We start from the raw sequence: 13673 nt of genomic DNA on the forward strand, positions 1-13673 counted from the left end.
CTGAGGTTTAATGAAGAGAGTGATATAGTCAGATCTGCACTGAAGGAAAATCACTAACAACAACATGTAAAACAAACTGGATTTGGGGAAACTGAGGCCAGAAGGCTAATTAGGAGGCTATTGCAACAGTTCAGGCAAGGGATAATGGGGACCTGACCCAAGGTGGGTGGTTGTGTCAATAAAGATGCAAGAAATGTTATGGAGGTAGAACCTGCAAGATTTAGTAATTGAGAATGTGGGGTGAGAGTAATGCCGAGGTAGGGAATCAACATGACTGGAAGGATGGACTTTGGAAGAGAAAAGGCCTTTGGAGGATATATAAGTTCAGTTTTGGACATACTGATTTTGAGCTGTCTTTTAAGACATCTAACTTGATATGTCTATCTTTTTTTTTTTTTTTAAGTGAGGCAGTTGGGGTTAAGTGACTTGCCCAGGGTCACACAGCTAGTAAGTGTGTGTTAAGTGTCTGAGGCTGGATTTGAACTCGGGTACTCCTGACTCCAGGGCCAGTGCTCTATCCACTGCGCTACCTAGCTGCCCCTTGATATGTCTAAAATGTAGTTGGCAACGCAGCATTCAAGCTTGGATGAGAGACTGGGGTTGGATATATGGATCTGGGAGCCATCTGCATAGATTTGATAAGTCTGTGGGAATTGATGAGGTTACTAAGAGAAAGGTGAGAGAAGAGGGCCCATGACAGAAAATTGGGAACACTGACCACGGGTGTGATATGGGTGATAAACTAACAAAAAAGACTAGAAGAAGAGGAAGAAGTGATTGGAGAACCAGGAGAGAGTAGCATTTCAAAAACCCAGAGAAAAGAACATAATGGGGGAGAAGTTTGTCAACAGTGTCAAATGCAACAGAGGTCAAGAAGGATGTAGATTGGGATAGCTAGGTGGCGCAGTGGATAGAGCACCGGTCCTGGAGTCAGGAGGACCCAAGTTCAGATCCGGCCTCAGACACTTAACACTTACTAGCTGTGTGACCCTGGGCAAGTCACTTAGCCCCAGTTGCCTCACCAAAAAAAAAAAGAAGAATGTAGATTGTCAGATTGGACAATTAGGGGATCATTAGTTACTTTGGAGAGAACAGTTTCAGTCAGTGAGTATGGATAGTTTTTATGAGTTTGGCTGAGAAAGGGGGGTACATCCTGGTAAACGTTTTAATGATGGGCGAGATGAACATCTTGAAGGAAGGAAAGTAAGGAGATGCTGAAGATTAGAAAATGGGAGAAAGTGTAATGATCTGAAGGAGGCAGTCTGCTGGAGAAGATGGGAGTGAATGAGAACAAGAGCGTGTTTAAAAAAGTTGACTTTGGCAAGCAGAATAGCAAGGGATCACAGGTGGAGGTGGAAAATACTATGAGAAGTGAGGTATTCCCTTTTCTGTCTACCACTGAAGCCTGAATACTGTTTTAAAGAAGTCCAGTCTGTTCTGTCCTACTTCCTCTCTTAATCACTGACCCTGATGTTACCTACTTCTAGTTTTCATACACGAATACTTTAGGGAAACACCTAGGTGATTAGGTTTTACTTTTTTTTTTGTATTCCCCTAGAAAGAAAGGAATTGAACAAGATTAGATTGAATTTTGGAGCACAGAAGGTAATTTTAAACATGAATGATTGAACAAAAGCAATGTAGACCCACAAGTTGAGATAGTACTATTTCCTCTAGCCTAATTCTGTGGAACTAAACATATGCAAAGGCTGGATAATAATAGAATGTATCATGAGATGAAGTGGTTCCCATTTCATATGTCATGAACAGAAAATTAATTTTATTGTATTGACCTCTGACTCCTTATCACTTCCCAGAGTAGCTGTTCCAAATCACCTTCCTCCTCATTGGCTTTTGTCTCAGCAGGGGATTTCACCTTGTACTTTCCTAGAAAGATTGAGACTATTTATGAGCTTCTTTTTTTGTTTGTTTTTGTGGGTGGTTTTTTTCCCCTGGGGCAGTGAGGGTTAAGTGACTTGCCCAAGGTCACACAGCTAGTAAGTGTCAAGTGTCTGAGGCTAGATTTGAACTCAGGTCCTCCTGAATCCAGGGCCAGTGCTTTATCCATTGTGCCCCCTATTTATGATCTTCTTGAACTCTCTTCTTCCACTCTTGTAATCCTTTTCTGACCTCATGAATCCTTTCTTCCCTCCCTCCTGTCTTAGAGCATGAGTAAGTCTTGCCAAGACTAATCACTCCATCTGTGCTATTGACCCTTTTTGTTTCCTCTAGGATCTTGCTCCATAGTTCATCTCTTTCATACATTTTCAGTTTCTTCCTCATGATCGGTCCCTTCTCCTTTGCCTATTAACATGCTCAAGTTTCCTCTATCCAAAAAAATACCTTCTCTTGTGTGTGCTGTTGTTTTCTCTTTCTCTTCCCTTTAATTGCTGAACTTCATAGGAAGAGTAGTTAATATTTCCTTGTAACTAACTCACTTCTTAACTTACTGCAGTTCCCCTTCTATTTCCATTACTCTATTTGAAACCACTCTTTCCATGGTCATCAAATCTAATGTTCTTTAAAGTTCCCAGCCTCTTTGAGCTTTCTGTTGTTTTCTAGCTTGTTTGATTTTCTTTTTTTCCCCCATGGCTTATGTCACACAGCCCTGTTCTCATCTTCCTACCTGTCTGATAGATACTTTTCAGACATCTTTACCAATTCCTCTTTACATTTCCAAAGATTGGGCATCTTCCAAGACCTAGCCCTCTTCTGTTCTTGCTCTACATTCTCCCTTGGTGATTTCATGCACAATAAGGGCTTCATTTATCACCTGTCTACATTTTGAGTTTCAAATCCATAACTATAACCCCAAACTCTTAGTTCTGGTGTTAATTGCTTGCTGTGGATATTCCTATCGAGATTCTGTTTGGAGACCTTAAGTGAAAGAAATCCAAAAGTGAACTCATTATTTCATTAAGTGAAATACCATTATCATTATCTCAGCAAGGCACACTGAGGGAGAGTCAGGAGGCAGCATGTGCCAGGCAAGTCAGACCACCGCTACTACTTTGATTGCCATTTCCCCTTAGACTGTGATGGAGATAGCCCAGGACCTCGAGCCCCAAAGCCTTGGGAATAGCAGGAGTCTATAAACTCCAATTTCTTAAACTGTGGGTCATGTAACTGAATATGGGGGTTGTGAAAAATTTGGCAGTAAATGTTTTATTTGTATACCTATTTTATATACCTGTATACCCTGGACCACGTAAAAATTTCTCAGGAAAAAAGGGGTCATGAGTGGAAAAAGTTTAAGAAGGCTTGCTACAAACCACCAGCCTCAAAGCTATTATTTAGAGAAATTATTATTGAGGGGGGGGGCAGGGCGAGGTCCACCTTTCTTATCACTACCAGTGACAACTGTTGACGAACTGCCATGGCAGTCAGGCTTATAAGGTATAGGAGTGGCAGCATCTCCTGGACCACCAGGTTTGCTTCCATTCTGGCCCTAATAGCCATCATCCAGAGAAGTAGCTCCTGTGGAGAAGGGTCCAACCACCCTAGCTGAAGCAAGAGGCACTTTTTGAGGGACAGATAGCAAGCAACATGTTCAGGCAAATTGTATCACCACCACTTAGGGGACCATTTCAGCCTCAGACCATAATGGACATAGCCTAGCACACTGAAGCTGAGAGGTTTAGGGATACCCTTATCCAGCCACTATCCAGAGAAACAGCCCCTATGCAGAAGTAGCCTGGCAGTTGCTTCTGCATGTGTTATAGCTTCCTATCTAAGATGCAGGAACCAGTCCTTGCCACTGTCAAATGGTTCTGCATCAGAAATTTATATGTTCTTATCAATGGAAATGATATTAAAGAAGAGGTACCAACTAATTTGCCACTGTATTCTGAGGACCATAGGAACTTTCCATCTATCTTGAAACGGAAACCTTCCATATATGCTGAATGCGAGTTCTCTGAAAGCAGAAAGTGTCCTATTTTTCTTTTTGTGTCCCCAGTGTTTATCATGATACTTTGCACATAGAAAATGCTTAATACACGCTTATTCATTCAATCATTCCCCATTTTGCCCTTGAACTTGCCCTGCCTCCAAACTTTATTGTTGTTGATTTTATCTGCTAGTTAAACAGACTTAAAACCCTCTGAGCAAATTTTTCCAGACAATTATTATTTCCAGTTATGTTATTTTTGACCTCCACAATATATATTCATCCATGTTCTCTTTTCCATTTCCATAACCACTACCCTAATTCAGGGGCTCCTTCCTTTTCCTTATGGAAAATAATTTTCTGGGCATTCTTCTTTGTGTAGATGCATACTTCATACTACTACCAAAGTAATCTGCTTTGATATGCAGATTTAATGTTACTACTCTGCTCAAATTGATTCAGTGGCTCTCTGTTGCCCATGGGATACAATATAAATTGCTTATCCTGATAGTGAATGCACTGCAGTCTGACTAGTCAGTCAGTTATCATTTCCCTGTCTTATTCTATGTTGTTCTCCCTCAATGCATTTGTGCATATTTTCCCTAATTCTTGGAACTGACTCTAGATTTCTGACTCTTGAAAAACTTCTACTCTTTTTTTTCCATCTCAGGTGCACTTGACGCCTTCTCTGGTCCCCAGATAGAAGTAATCTTCTATCTCTTTTACCCCTTTCATTTGACCTCTTTTATGTACTAATGCATTCCACTTTGTATTATAATCATTTGTGAATAAGCCTTATCTCCCACATAGATTTAAGCACTTTGAGGACTGGGACTACATAGTTTTTTAATCTTTATATACCCAATGTGCTTAACAAGTGCTTATTGAATTGAAAAGTATTTTAAGGACTTAATTTCAATAAATTTAATTCTTTTTTAAATAAATTTAATTCAATAAACATCTATTAAGCACCTACTCTGTGTCAGGCTCTTTGCTAAGTGCTGGAGATACAAGGAGGACAAAGGGACATTCCCTTCCCTCAAGGAGTTTATAATCTAATGGGAGAAGACAGCATACAAAAGGAAGCTAAAAAGGGGAAGGGGGCACTGGAAGGAATAGCTGTTATAGGGGCATAATGTTATCCAGAGTTGACACCAAACAGAGTGGCTGAGAGAAAATGGAGTTAACTGTAGATGGACTTAACTGGAAAATGGACCTAATTGTAGACATCATGCTGTTGTTGTTGTGTTGTTTTGTCCTTTTTTTTTCTTCTTTTCTTTTTTGGTGAAGCAGTTGGGGTTAAGTGACTTATCTAGGGTCACACAGCTAGTAAGTGTTAAGTGTCTGAGGTCATATTTGAACTCAGGTCCGGTGCTCTATCCACTGCGCCACCTAGCTGCCCCATCCTTTATTTTCTAAGAGCACCAGGGCCATTGTGGGTGATGTGAGTGAATTTAAGTGAGGCAGAGTTGCACAAAGTCATCAGCTTTACTCTTTCTTCCTGAGTCATTAAAGTACACTGGCAAGATAAAAGTCAAGACAACTGGTCACCACCAGGATGCAGTAGATGACCTTGGAAAATGGACTTAATTGCAGAATATTAGGCCATGTGAAATGTTGACGAAAAAAAGTTGCATATTGACTAAGTGAAATTGATTAAATAAGCAAAAGTTAGAAATGGGTTTGCCCTTTTTTTGAGATGGAGACAAGAGGAGGCCAAGCCACCAAGCGCAACAGTCCTAAAAAGGCTAGCTTAGTCATTAAGTTTCTCTTAAACATGGCACATGAAGATCCAGGGACTTCTACAGTAGTATTATTTTAAAATATGAGTACAGTATGTATATGCAAAAAATACTATTCTAATCTTCCAAGCTGTCAGTTCCTTTTCCACTATTCATGTGTCCTCATTCCCTAAGGTGTCTTTCCTGTCAGACATCTATTGCATTTTCCTTCCTTTCCAGACAAGAGTTGTAGTTTGTCAAATTGTTGCCACTGGTTTTTAAGCTAGAGAAAGAGACAGACAATTATAATGGTGATTTTTGCTGTGAAAAAGCCTTTTATGTTCCTAGATGAGAAAGAAGAGCTAACATGTAAACCTAGAAAATCTCATCCCTTATCCTCCGCACCTTTGGGTTTAGGGAAGACCAGTAATTCAGACCTTTTTCCTAAAATTGTGCTCTCTCTCTTTCAAAAAATTAATACTTATTTTTCCATTCATGTAATTTGAAAGTTTTATCTCTGCTGTTTCTTTGTATAGTTCTTCCTCTAACTTAGATGAGACTGATGATGAATGGAACTAAGCGGGGAAGGGTTAGGGAGGAAAATGAATATAACTGATTTATACTGTGTTAGTTTTTTCATTCTACTTAATTGATCATATATACGAGAAAGGAAGAATATGATAGAGTAGATTGGTAATAGAATTAATAGTAAGCCCCAGGACATTTGTGAATTTCTTATCTATAGGATTGTCAAAGCCATAACTCATTGGCCCATTTGGTTTTGACTCAGTCATTAGGTTTTATTTTCCTGAGGGGCATGAGTTTTGTTACCCAAATTGGTCCTGCTCTGTTTTTATGCTACATTTTAGACTTATAAGTTTCTCAAGATTGTATTTTTGAGTGTGTGTCCTTAGGAGATACATGTTAACCATTCATTCCTTTAAACTTTAAAAAAATTGTATGTAATATTCTTTATACAATAGAGGCTTTTTTTTGTTTATGTTTTTTGTGGGACAATGAGGGTTAAGTGACTTGCCCAGAGGTCACACAGCTAGTAAGTGTCAAGTGTCTGAGGCTGAATTTGAATATAGGTCCTCCTGAATCCGGGCTGGTGCTTTATTCACTGGGCCAGCCTAGCTGTCCCCCAAATAGAGGCTTTTAAGACAGGAGAAGAGAAAGAACATTTCTTAAATATTTGCTTCACTCTGATTAGTCAAAGCAACATTATAATTATGCAATAGAAGTATACTGAAGGTAGTCTCCCAAACATACTATGAAGTGATTGCTGTTCCTGCTCTCTTCTAAAATTCAACAGTCATCAAAACTGTGTTGATATTTAATTTTGTAGAACACTGTACTTTCATTTTATCAGCCAAATATTTTGGTAACTGATGGAATAATTTATATGTTTTTTGATTTATATTTTTTCCGAGGCATTTAAGTCCTAGTAGAATATCGGAACTGGGAATCTAGACTGCCCCACTGCCATTCACCTCCCATTTATCTGTATCCCTTTCTGAGCTAATACTAAGAAATGGTAAGTATATTCAGATTCAATAAAAACTAGTTTCCATACTGGATAGTATTTCTTAACTATTAGTAACTGTTTTTTTGAATGTTTTTTTCTAGAATGAATTGTGGGAAGAGATAGAAGGAGTGAACCAAAGAATATTTATATATAGATATTGTACTTTAAATGGAAAACATAATGATTCCAACCACAGACCTAGGGTAACTCCTCTTCTTTGTAAAGATAGAAAAAAAGAATGTTAAGCTCAAGGAAAAATTGCTAAGAGCCCAAACAGGGTAGTAAGGTACCTAGGGAACCAAGTAAGTGTTTGAGTATATTAGAAGAGTTAAACAAAAAAAGAGAACGTTGGTCATAGTTTTCTGGCTATTTTACAAAACTATTGAGAGCAGTTTCTGTGAAGTCACTAATATAGGGACCATCTTCACCACTGTAGAGAATTAGAAGATTTTACTGAAACTTCTCTCCCTGGAAGCTACATATAAATAAACACAGACTTTAAAATTCATTGGCGGGGCAGCTAGGTGGCGCAGTGGGTAGAGCACTGGCCCTGGATTCAGGAGGACCTGAGTTCAAATCCGACCTCAGACACTTAACACTTACTAGCTGTGTGACTCTGGGCAAGTCACTTAACCCCAATTGCCTCACAAAAAACAAACAAACAAACAAACAAAATTCATTGGCAGATGCCCATAGACATTTGTAAGTGGCTTGTTTTATTATTTTTCAAATTAGGTAAATAAGTCTTTTTTTTTTTCTGTTTGCAAAAATCTGTTGCCTTTTTACTATCATTGTAATGAACCACTCAATGGACTCACATGAAAATCAACAAGCTTCAGGTTTTCACTTGATGGTTAGGAGGCAACATTGGTGACCAGAATGTGTTTTCCAGAGCTTATTACTTTCTATTTGTAATTTTTCTATTAAGATTGCTCTACTTTTAAGTCTGCTCTTTTTTTTTTTTTTTTTGGTGAGGCAATTGGGGTTAAGTGACTTGCCCAGGGTCACACAGCTAGTAAGTGTCAAAGGTCTGCTCTTTAAGTAAATTTAAGATTAAGATATCAAATAATATATTATGATAGGCTGAGTTGCCAAGGCAAGAGCAATGTTATCAGGGAAACAAGGAAGGAAAAAGTGTTCAGAAAGCCCCAGGGGAGCATTTTATCTGTAAACCTCATAAACCGATTAAATCAGTCCTCTCATCTCTCTTAGTCTGCATGTAAACATACTATTTTCTGATTTATGTGTTGTTTTGTGTCATAGTCTTAGTCTTTGATTATTTAAGAAGAAAATTCAAAGAATATGTGTATATGTGTATAAAACAAGGAATAAAAATTTTAAATTAAATAAATTTTTATAATGTTTTATAACGCTTCCTAGTTACTCCAGAATCAGTATATATCTTATCTTATCTTATATGATCTAATCTCATCTTATCTTAGTTATATTATTTCTGATGCTACATATGAAGTAAAACTGTATCAAATCAGTAAAACTATTCAGAAAACAGCATATAGTAGCACTATGGTAAAACTACAGTTTTCCTGTACTCATTAATATGTGATTTGATTCCAGCTTGTTTTAATTAATGGGATTGTTATAATGAAACTAATTTTTTTAACTTATAATTTAATTATAAGGAATGAGGATTAGGAGTTGTATAGAATTCTAGTTGTGATTAGAAGCTTTTTGAGTAAAGATGGGAGGTATTGGTGTTTTAGGTAGCAGCAGGTGAGCATACTGCTAAGGTTGCCATAATTGGAACAAGACTCTTCTGAGTTACCATCTGTTCAAGAGCTGTTCAGAAATCAACAGTGGTTTTTTGAGTAGTGTAGAATTATTCTGTTAATGTTGAAATATTTAAGAATTAGTAAGGGCAGGACAGAGCTGGTCAGGCACTAGTAGCTTGGGGAAAATTAGTATGTATTGGAGGGGAAATTACTAATTGTTTATAAATGCCTATTCCAGCAGACAGACAGAATCAAAACTATATCTCCTTTCTCTTCTGGACACCCATATGGTTACCCAGTTAGCTACAGTTATGTATTTGTCAGGCATGGCAACTGAACATTATTTGTGACTGTTATGTATGAGATTGTGTAGAGGATAGAGAGGCAGAATAGTATAGTGGGCAGAATCTAGGATTTTATTTAGAAGGACTAATTTTAAAGTTTTGCCTCAGACACTTGACCAAATCACTTAATTTCAGGGAACCTCAGCTTCTTATAATTATAGCATTTACCTCAAAGGGTTGTGAGGATCAAATGAGATTATGTATGTAAAGCATGCAAACCTCAAAGTGATAACTGTTGTTATTATTGTTACAAATGTTAGCTCTTTCATTATATAATACACACATATGCATATAATGTATAGTATTATCATCACTCTAGCTTGTTCTTACCTTTTTTTTTTTTAAAGTGAGGCAATTGGGGTTAAGTGACTTGCCCAGGGTCACACAGCTAGTAAGTGTTAAGTGTCTGAGGCCGGATTTGAACTCAGGTACTCCTGACTCCAGGGCCGGTACTCTATCTACTGTGCCACCTAGCTGCTCCTGTTCTTACCTTTTTTGATGGGGTTTAGATAGAGTCTGAGGACAAGCTGCTATCCAGCTATTATTCCTTTATTTTACTGTTCTGAGAATCATTGTATAGTTGCATAACATGGCTCCTTTTTGTGAGGTAATAAGAATGATGGGATCTGAGTCCCTTTTCTCCAGGCTCATGTTTGTGATAACTTGAGTAGATGATAGGAAACATTTATCTTGTCTCTTTTGCTTTTTATTATTCTAGGTCTCTATATTTTGAAGGTTTTTCATTCCATAGTTTTTGGAGATTGAAAATAGATATCCATTACAGAGGTTCTTACATTTCTTTTTTTAATGTTTTTATTTTATTTTATTTTTGAGGCAATTGGGGTTAAGCGACTTGCCCAGGGTCACACAGCTAGTTAAGTGTTAAGTGTCTGAGGCCAGATTTGAACTTAAGTCTTCCTGAATCCAGGGCCAGTGCTCTATCTACTGCTCCACCTAGCTGCCCCAGTTCTTACATTTTTATGGCTTATTGTTTCATTTTGAGTGGTTTGAGGCAATAGTTCTGTCTGTAATGATACTCTACTTCTAAAATAATTTATTTGCTAAATTTTGAAGAGGATTTTGGGATTTTTGTTTGTAGTATGGAAATTTGTTGTCTGTTCATTTCTTTCTTTCTTTCTTTTTTTTTTTTTGCAGGACAATGAGGGTTAAATGACTTGCCCAGGGTCACACAGCTAGTAAGTGTCAAGTGTCTGAGGCTGGATTTGAACTCAGGTTCTCCTGAATCCAAGGCCAGTGCTTTATCCACTGCACCATCTAGCTGCCCCTGTCTATTCATTTCTTAAAGAACGGTGAGCTTCTAGCCACTTGATTATGTCTAAGTATCTAGTAGATGTTAAATTTGTATTATCTGCAGTTACATATTCCAGTTCCTATCACTTCATTGCATAATCTACATCAGCTAATATGTCTAAGTTTTTTAAGGGATAACTTTTTTGTAATTTCTGGCTATAATAACCTGAACTTGAATAGCTATTATCAAGGTCTCTGTTTTCCATAAACAAATATGTATTACTCAGCCATTTGTTCTATAACACTTTGTCAGTATATTGTTGGTTGAGTTCATGTGAATGTTACCAATGGAGGGCATTTTTTGGGGGGGAAATTTTTAAAAAAGTATTTCCCCCCATTTATATGTAAATACAATTTTTAATATTTATTTAAACATTTTTTGAGTTCTGAATTTTTTCCCTTCTTCCCTCATTTCTTTGCTCCTTAAGATGGTAAGCAATTTGATATAGTATACATATGTACAATCATGTAAAACATATTTCTTTTTTTGTTTGTTTTTTGTTTTTGTTTTTTGCAGGGCAATTGGGGTTAAGTGACTTGCCAAGTGTCACACAATTAGTAAGTGTTAAGTGTCTGAGGCTGGATTTGAACTCAGGTCTTCGTGAGTCTAGGGCCAGTGCTCTATCCACTGTGCCACCTAGGTGCCCCAACATATTTCCATATTAGTCATGTTGTGAAAGAAGAAACAGACCAAAAAAAAAAACCGTGAAAAATAGTATGCCTCAAACTTCATTCAGACTCCATCAGTTCTTTCTCTGAATGTGGATAGCATTTTTCAACATGAGTCTTTTGAAATTGCCTTAGATCTTTGTATTGTTGAAAATAGTTGCCATTCACAGTTGATCATTGTACAGTATTGCTGTTACTGTGTACATTGTTCTCCTGGTTCTGCTTACTTTGCTTCGCATCAGTTTGTGTAAGACTTTGCAGATTTTCTGAAATCAATCCACTATTTCTTATGGCACAACAGTATTCCATCACAATAATATACCACGGCTTTGTTTAGCCATTCCCCAACTGATGAGCATGGCCTTAATTTCCAGTCTTTGTCACCACAAAAAGAACTGTTAGTGATATTTATGTAAAAATAGATCCTCCCCCCTGTCCTTTTTTATTTTATCTCTTTGGGATAAAGACCTAGTGGTGGTATTGCTGGATCAAAGGGTATGCAGTTTGATTGCCCTTTGGGCATAGTTCCAAATTGTTTGTCACAATGGTTGGAATAGTTCATAACTCAAATGGAGAGCTTTTTGATTATACTTCAGCTTTTGAACTGATTTTTAAAACTACATCGGGGGCAGCTAGGTGGCACAGTGGATAGAGCACCGACCCTGGAGTCAGGAGTACCTGAGTTCAAATCCGGCCTCAGACATTTAACACTTACTAGCTATGTGACTTTGGCAAGTCACTTAACCCCAATTGCCTCACTAAAAAAAAAACAAACCAAAAAACTACATCAGATTAATTTTTATCATAAACTTTATATAACAAAACTATGAATTTTTACAGGTGTGGAAAATACTTTTACCTACAAATAGCTAATACATCAAACGTGTCTTAAATGCCTTGTATGTGCAAAGCAGTGTACTACACACTGAGAATCTGAGGACAAAGTAGAAAATCTGCATTCTACTGGAGGATTATAGCATGTAAAGTGATAAATATACACATTTTTATTTGAGAAGAAGGAATTGACCTCTAATAATTAAGAAGTTGAAGAAAACCTTAGATAGAACATGAACTGGGCCTTGAAGGAATCTGGAGATTCTTTTGTTTTTTGCAGGGCAATGGGGGTTAAGTGACTTGCCCAGGGTCACACAGCTAGTAAGTGTCAAGTGTCTGAGGCCAGATTTGAACTCAGGTACTCCTGAATCCAGGGCCGGTGCTTTATCCACTGCACCACCTAGCTGCCCCTGAATCTGGAGATTCTTAGAGGTGGAAGTCAGAAGGAATGTATTTTCAGGTGGGGTAAGACTTGCAAAGGCATTGAAGCAAAGATGCAAAGTTGTGCCTGGCGAATCATAGGTAGAACAGTTGGGCTAGAATGTAGAGTTTATGGGAAGACAGTAATGTGCCTGCCTGGAGAGGCAGGCTGGAGATAGAGAAGGGCTTTAAATATCAGGACAACTTTTATATATTATAAATAGTTTTCTTGCTATTCTCTTTCTAGCTCCTCTGATCTTGTCAATCATTCATCTATGTACACATGTGTATATAAATATGTTCATGCATAAACATATGCCCACATTTCCCTTGATAAGAGGAATGCTTTTATCTATTTTCTTTTATATCATCTTAGAAAATGTTTTTGCCAAGATCTAATAATATTTACTGGTACTTTCTCTTTTTCTCTCATATACACACACACACATATATATATATATGTCTTTACATGTTTCAGTGGTATAGTCATGGTCAATGTATGTATTATTCTTTGAGTTTGACTTTTTAAAAAAATTTCCATTTATTTAGCATATCTGTTTCTTTGTTTCTCATAGTTCTCATTCTTAGTGACATTGTATTTTATATGCCAGTTTTCTCAGCCATTCCTTAACTATTTTTCAGTTGTTTTCAGTTTGTTTTTAAATATTTTCCTATTGTTTTCAGTAGTGGAATTGGCAAAAATACATCTGAATTGGTATTCAATAGGAGAATTAATACTCTTGGTTTGGAATCAGCTTAAATTTTTCTTTTTCATTTTGTTACCTGAACTTTAGCACATTTAGGACAATATTTTTCTAGGATTGAAAAGGCCTTGGTCTTTGAAATCTCAGAAGTTAATCACAGAAAAGGGGCTCATAATGAGGTATCAAATTAAGTGTAAAAATGGAGCAATTAACTGGTGTTTCTATAAAGAGTGAACAAATCCTTTGATTAACAAGAGAACAGTGTCATTCACAAGGATGAACAATGATTAGGTATGCCCCTAGGTGACATTTAAAAGACTCATTTGAGTCAGGAGACAGAAGTTGGGGAAGCTTTTTACCTCTTGGCGGGAGAAGGAATTTTCTTTCTCTTCTTTCCCCATCAACCATGGTTTCAACAGAACTCCTCACCCAGAAAGAGACACCCCATCTATCAGTTGCACTGTCAGTTCTAGAGAGTTTGAGGTACAGCTGAGGGAGCAGAGACATTTCAGACAAAGATGCA

The 13673-nt window shown here is 37.4% G+C and overlaps 1 protein-coding gene across 4 annotated transcripts in view; it reads left to right on the plus strand.

The window, feature by feature from the left end:
* Positions 1 to 13673, plus strand: part of TULP4 (TUB like protein 4) — a 258249-nt gene that overhangs the window by 14805 nt on the left and 229771 nt on the right. For 2 of the 4 annotated variants that reach the window (XM_043964740.1, XM_043964744.1), the window contains exon 1: positions 10391 to 10522. The exons of 1 other annotated variant lie outside the window; for it this stretch is intronic. The gene's annotated coding sequence lies outside the window, so the exon portion shown is untranslated. Of the gene's footprint in view, positions 1 to 7059; positions 7148 to 10390; positions 10523 to 13673 lie in introns of those variants that run through there. One more of the 4 variants, XM_043964742.1, reaches the window with a different exon arrangement.

This window comes from Dromiciops gliroides, chromosome 4 (assembly GCF_019393635.1).
Source record: "Dromiciops gliroides isolate mDroGli1 chromosome 4, mDroGli1.pri, whole genome shotgun sequence".
NCBI lineage: Eukaryota > Metazoa > Chordata > Mammalia > Microbiotheria > Microbiotheriidae > Dromiciops > Dromiciops gliroides.